The following is a 6,431-nucleotide window of genomic DNA, read 5'->3' as shown; positions in this document are numbered from 1 at the left end:
AATCTGTTGTGGTCGGAGGTAGAGGGGAAGCTGTCACCACTAAGGGACCATTCACCTTACTACCAGGGGCCACTGTGAGTAGCTGAAGCAAGTACCAGAGCAGTATTCTCACAAAATGGGGACGGTGAACAATTGGGAAACTTCAGCAGATGTCAAGCCAGGGACCCAGCCATTGGAGGTGACACTTGCAGAGCAAAATTGTGTGCCAAGCCAGGGACCGAGCAGGCCAGTGGGGTGACGCTTGAGTCTCTGTGAATGCCAAGCTATGGACCCAGCAGGGACACGGGGGTGACGCTTGGGGAAGATACTAAGTGAGAAGATTGGAAGAGCTCAGGGGATCTAGTGGCAGTGGATCAGCAAGTTTGGTGGAAGATAGGGAGCTCAGTTGAGTGAAGATCTACAATAGGAGATTGTAGAAGAAGTGAATAAGTTCATTACCACCTTTGTTAGAAACTGTTTTGGGTTTATTTGTTTTTGCTTTTGATAGGGTTGAAATAATGACTTAGAGTTCCACTTTAATTGTTTCTGTTTCTTCTTACCTGTGTACGCATCAATTGTTCTATTTAAATTGTTTGTGCTCCTTTCTTACCTGTGTACGTATCAATTGTTCTATTTAAATTGTTTGTGCTCCTTTCTTACCTATGTACGTATCAATTGTTCTATCAATCTGTATCTAGATGGAATTTGGAACTGCTGAATAATCATTACATGTTCGCTGATGAGAAACTCTTTGTACCTTAACCTCATTTGGTAATGCCGATAAGATTACTGCTTTTGGAACTGCCTATAAAAGAAGTAAAGGGAGCAGTCCTTTTTTTTTGCTGAGAACTGTGATACAGACATACCTGACTCCGTGTCATCTTTCTTATAGAAGCAATAATTTGGCAAAGCAATATAAACTTAAGCAACTTGTTTAAAAGTTGAACCTAACACTTTTTTGTCAGTGACATGGTAGCATGAAAACACAGTGGAAGTGGTCATTCTAGTTCAAGCTGAATGTGTAAACGTTTTGTCAGAAGTGGGATTTGAACCCACGCCTCCATTTGGAGACCAGAGCACCCACACAATGTGAAGAAACATCTCTTAAGTCTAGCGCCTTAGACCACTCGACCATCCTGACAAAATGATTAGAAAGTGTTTCAAGATTGTTGCTACAGGAGACAGCGGTCCTACTCATGCAGATGTGGTGGCTTGCTGGATGCCTTTCCCTGCATGGCTGTCTACAAATAGAAGTCTCGGAGTCTGCTAAATTGACATTGCAACTACTAAAGGGTGTCCTGGCCCTAACTCTCTCTCCCACAGTTCTGTTTAAGAGACAATAAATCTGGCGCCCATTAATCTACCTTACATTGCCCACCGTGCCTCATAACCCACTCTACACAGAAAGATGTCAGCTGTCCCCAACTCTGACATTAGGCCTGGAGAGGCCCAGGACTTGGCTACAAAAAAAAAATCAATTGATCAGAGCTGATGTTCATCCATGATGTTTTCCATGACTTATTGTAAAAAAAGTTTAAGGGTGAGGCAAACTACAAAATTAACTGCAGATACCAAGCTGGCCTGGCCAGAGTTAAATCTGACTTAGTTTTCCAAAATCAAGTCATTGCAAACTTTTACATGGACACACATAATCTCATAGAGTACAAGGAAACCTACAATGCTCTTCCACAAGCGACTGAGCACAGACAAGCCTAACACTCATACATAGCTCACAACATATACTTGTGTATCACCCTCCTTGTTAGACTGCTAGCTCTGGTGAGGCAAATTTATTTTGTTGGATCTCCTGTAATCAGCAGAACTGCATGCAGTGGCCGTCCATAGAGGGCGCACGGGCGCCACCCCTCCCTATCCATGCGTCCGACCCTCTGATCTACATATCAGGGCAACAAACTATGGATTCCAATGGAGGGGGGAGTGTTTTTTTCAAGCACCTGGTTGGAGCCAGAGTCTCTAATAGGCTTAAAAAAAGTCAGTCAGTGTGTGTGGGACTGGAAGCAGCAGCATGATACTGAGAGGAAGACCTGTTGTATAAGACTCCTCCATGTAAGAATGTACATCGCTTTATGATCCCCCCTCTGATGCGGGAGCAGTTGGGCTATCCAGACCATTCTGAAGTCGGCGGTGCATGCTGTCAAGACCTGGTTACCAGCACTTCGTCCCTGCAGAGGGTGAAATCTGCAAGTCCATAAGACCTTGCCACAGAGGAGGTCCAACAATAGGGGTAAGCGCACACCTATTACTTTCTTTCTGCAATCAATGCACATCTGATAAGAATTGCTTCAGCCCATCAGTCCTCATGGCTTGGTGACGAGACAAACTAAGCGGACTTTTCCTTCCTACCTGAATTATCTAATTATGGACTGATTATAAATGGTGTTGGTGCATGATTATTGATTTTTAGCATATAATATCTTTTGTTGTAAGATTTTTGCACCTATTGCTATTTGGGTTGGGATCTACACATACATTGTGTTTCCTCAACACTTTTCAATTATATCATTATTGCTAGCGCAATTAAGTTTTATTTATATGTTTTTCACTTCATGGATATTTGGAGTTTTTTTTGCAGCTGCATTCTTTGAATATATATTTTTCACGTATTGCTCATTAGCGCAGGTTGACCCCACAATTTTTTTTTAAAAAAAGGGTGGCCCCGAGCCCAACCAGTTGTGTAACAATAGCAAATGAATTTTTGCACTAAAGTTCCTCCCCACCAATCAGGAGGCAGGTCGTGAGACCTGTTTCCCGCGTGGCCAAAGCGCCAGGCGATCCTATTGGATGCCTAGCGCTTAGGAGGAACAGAGAGGAGACACATGGCGAAGGAAGCCGTGGGAGGAGCTGCTGACAGCACCCTGGGAGAGGAGGAGAGGCTACCACAGCCTGCCAGCCCTAGATCGGGTAGGTGCCTGACCGCCGGCCTCCTGGAGGGGGGGAGGTTGGGCTGTCAGTGCCGCGTTGCTGGCCACCCGGAGGGGGTGCTTGTTTGCCGCCCCCCCAAAAGAAAAACCCACCAGCCTCCACTGTCTGCATGTGATTGCTTTGGGCTACTCTGGGTTCTGCAGGCTGCTGGTTTGATTACTTCCTCCTATTTTCTAGAGATTTCCAGAATCTAGTGAGTGGGAGAGTCAAACAGACAGCCTGAATATTTTTGCAGCTCTAACCAATGCCTGAGGATATGTGCTCAGGTGGTGGTTGAAGGATGCATACTTTGGAACCACAGAAAGAGGGGTTCTTTTCCCTGGGGGGAGAGGTTCCCAGTCAGGAGTGGTTGTCTTCCCTTCCTGGCCATCTTGATGAGGTCCCAGCCTGATCATTGTGGTCTCAGCTGTGCTCAGATGGGGGGGCCTATCCAGCCACAAGCCCTTTAGGAGCTAAAAAGGGGTGCAACTGGAAATCTGCCTTGGAAGCTTTACAGAGAAGTCTGCATGCCGGAGTCTGATGAAGACATTCCAAGCTTTCGGGACACTGTGAGTACAGGCTAAGGCAGAAGGATCTCAGTGATTGTTGTTTTTGTTAACCACCTCTGCGCAGAGCATAAGGCCCCTTTTACACTGGCAGAGTCTTCCAGCGGATCCGCCTGCTCAGAAGGGGATCTCTCTGCTGATCCCCACTGAGCAGGAAGATGACAGGTCCGTGTCTGCTCCACTAATGCAGAGTGGACATGGACGCAGCCCTCTATTATCTGTTGGATTGAAACGGACCACCTGTCCATTTACATCCATCTGTCATCTGATCCGATCCGCCAGAAGGATGGGGTACAGATCCCCATCCTTCTGTTTTTAGTGGATAGGATCGGATTGGATGTCAGCGGGTGTCAACAGATACATGCCCGTTGACATCCGCTGCTCCGTAGAGAGCAATAGATGATCCGATTGAGTCCACCTGAAAAACTGACAGACTGACCCGATTGGTCAGACGGTATGAAAGGGGCCTAAGGCTTGCCTGGCATGGGACATTACTACAAGTGCTCCAGTATTGTCCACTTTTTCCTATTATTTAAAGGGCCTGGTCAAGAAGCTTCAAGGGAAGAGTGTCCTTTTTTCTCTGGTTAGTGTCTTGGAGTATCCCACAGCTCCCACAGTCCCACAGACCCTGGAACTCAAATCAGTGGCCCTTGAGGGGTAGCGCTACATTTGTCATACTGAACTAAACCTTTCATCCAACCTCTAAATTATTGTGTTTGCTATTGAAGAGGAACTTCACTCCCCCATGTTTTTTTTTTTTTTTGTCCCCTTCTTACTTTTTTTGCAGTCACCCACCCAGCATATCCAGTGCTATATTGCTTTGTTGCCCTTTTTAGATTATATAGCTTTGGTCCTTCTTACTGATGACTTGCAATGAGCCTGTTCTCTGACTGCTCTGTGTCCCTGTTCCTTCATCCTCCTGGGAGATGCAACATGCTTTTTCAGGAGTCTGTTGGACCAAGGATACGTCATTCTTGCCTTGGCGAGATTGACGATGGGGAGCTTGGCCAGAGGAAACATTTTTAAAGAAGGTAAACAGGCACAAGAAAACAAAACATAGATTCCAATTGTGTAGGGAGGGAAGAGAACAGGCTCCCTTTTGAGAGCGAAGGTCCTCTTTAAATACAAGTGTATTGCGATGCAATAGAATTTGAAGTCATCTCAATAAAGCAGTAAACCTGGGTTACAGCACACTACAACACACCGTAATGTACTATTATGAACTGTTGTGCGCTGCGTTGGTCAGACCTGGTTTGGGGAATTTGAGGTGTGTTGGCAGTCCATTCAAAATGAATAGGCTGCCTTTACACAACACACATTAATGCATGGCTTCATGCACATCAATGTACAAGCAGTAACTCCTCAAACAAAAGTAATGCTGAAAAAAAGCACTTATAGGTTTTAACCAAGCAATATTTTTCTTGGTTCACATAAGTTCAGGCGTAACAGGGGTGTTCCCTATTGCCCAAGGGCTTAAAGGTTGGGTTGGTTGGTATATGCATTGAACACTTGTTCCTATGAAGTTGAACGTTTCCTTAATGCGAACAATCATTGGCTTAGCAAATCAAATAATATTTTGTACCATATATCAAAAGACGAAGCACATCTGTAGACACAGTGACTGCATGCTGGCAGAACACTAAATTGGAGTGAACACCAAGAACCAATGAGTCCCCCTTCCTGGCACAGACAGACATTATTGATTCTCCCAGCAGTCGTTTTCTTCAAGGATATGACAAATTAACACAGCTTACAAGGGAAATCTTCCACATAATTATGTTTGTAAGAAGGAAGAAAACATTCATTTATTATTTCCTGCTTAATGCAAATGCAAAACTGCATATAGTTTACAATACTGAGGTTTTACACTTACATTTTAAAGTGGCGTTATATCCTTACTTACAGACGTAATATATAAAACAAGCACATTTCTTCGGGCTGGTGCGGTGCACAAAATACACGTGCATTAATGCACATTATGTTGCATATTAATGTGCGTTGTGTTAAGGCGATTTTATCAAAGAGCAAATAGTGGCATGTGGTATGTGGTGGGCTTCAGTGCTACAGCATTTTCCACTAAAGTAACCGTGGTATGGGGTGCAAAATGAATGGCTCCTTTACTGAACACAGTGTGCACTTGGTAATGTATAAAGGTGAATAGGTCCTAAACTAAAAAAAGCTATAGAACGTTCTAAAATTCTTACCTATGTGCAACACCTCAGAACTATTCATGTGGTCTTTGCCAAAGGGTGAGGTTCATGAAGAACCAGCCAATCAAAAGACACCAATTACATCACAAATCCTAAAATTAAGTGAATTTTTCTACAAAAGTAAACCTAAATGCATAAATTGATTGGGCGACTATAAGGCAAATTAAGTTTAAAGCGATAATAAAGTCTTGCTTTTCTTTTCTAAAAATATCAAACATGCTATACTTACCTGCTTTGTGTAATGGTTTTGCACAGAGCAGCCCAGATCCTCTTTCTTCTCAGATCCCATGGCGTCACTCCGGGCCCCCACACAAAAGCAGTTTGCTTCAGGGGCAGCCAAGCAGGCGCACTCCCAAGCTGAGGCTTTGTGTGTCCATTCCATCTACTGATTTTCTCACTGGCTGTGATTGACATGGCTCCTGCTGCTGCCAAAAGCCAATCAGGAGTGTGAGTCCCCGGAGAGCCAAGGTTCTTCTTGTGGACATTGCTGGATCGAGAGGAAGCTCAGGCAAGTATTGGGGGGGGGGGGGCTCTGCTGCACACAGAAGGTTTTTTACCTTCATGCATTGAATGCATGAAGGTAAAAAACCTCGTGCTTTTACAACCACTTTAGGGTTTATAAATGTAAAGTTGCACTTCAGGGCTAAAAAGCATGCATGCATTATTCTTTCTGGGAGAACAGCTAGGGGAGTCAGTGGTTGAGAAGGATCTGGGTGTTCTGGTAGATCATAACCTTAAAGGAGAAGTACAGCCA

At 44.5% G+C, this 6,431-nt stretch overlaps 1 non-coding gene across 1 annotated transcript; it reads right to left on the bottom strand.

Moving 5' to 3' along the window:
- Positions 1-1,010: 1,010 nt before the first annotated feature.
- TRNAL-UAA (transfer RNA leucine (anticodon UAA)) lies at positions 1,011-1,120 on the bottom strand. The gene is made up of 2 exons: positions 1,083-1,120; positions 1,011-1,056 (listed from the first exon to the last, which is right to left on the bottom strand). It is a non-coding gene; the product is annotated as a tRNA-Leu (tRNA).
- Between the last annotated feature and the right edge of the window lie 5,311 nt (positions 1,121-6,431).

The sequence above is a fragment of the Aquarana catesbeiana genome, linkage group LG01 (genome assembly GCF_042186555.1).
Source record: "Aquarana catesbeiana isolate 2022-GZ linkage group LG01, ASM4218655v1, whole genome shotgun sequence".
In the NCBI taxonomy this organism is placed as follows: Eukaryota; Metazoa; Chordata; class Amphibia; order Anura; family Ranidae; genus Aquarana; species Aquarana catesbeiana.
This window is presented reverse-complemented; position numbering and strand designations above follow the sequence as displayed.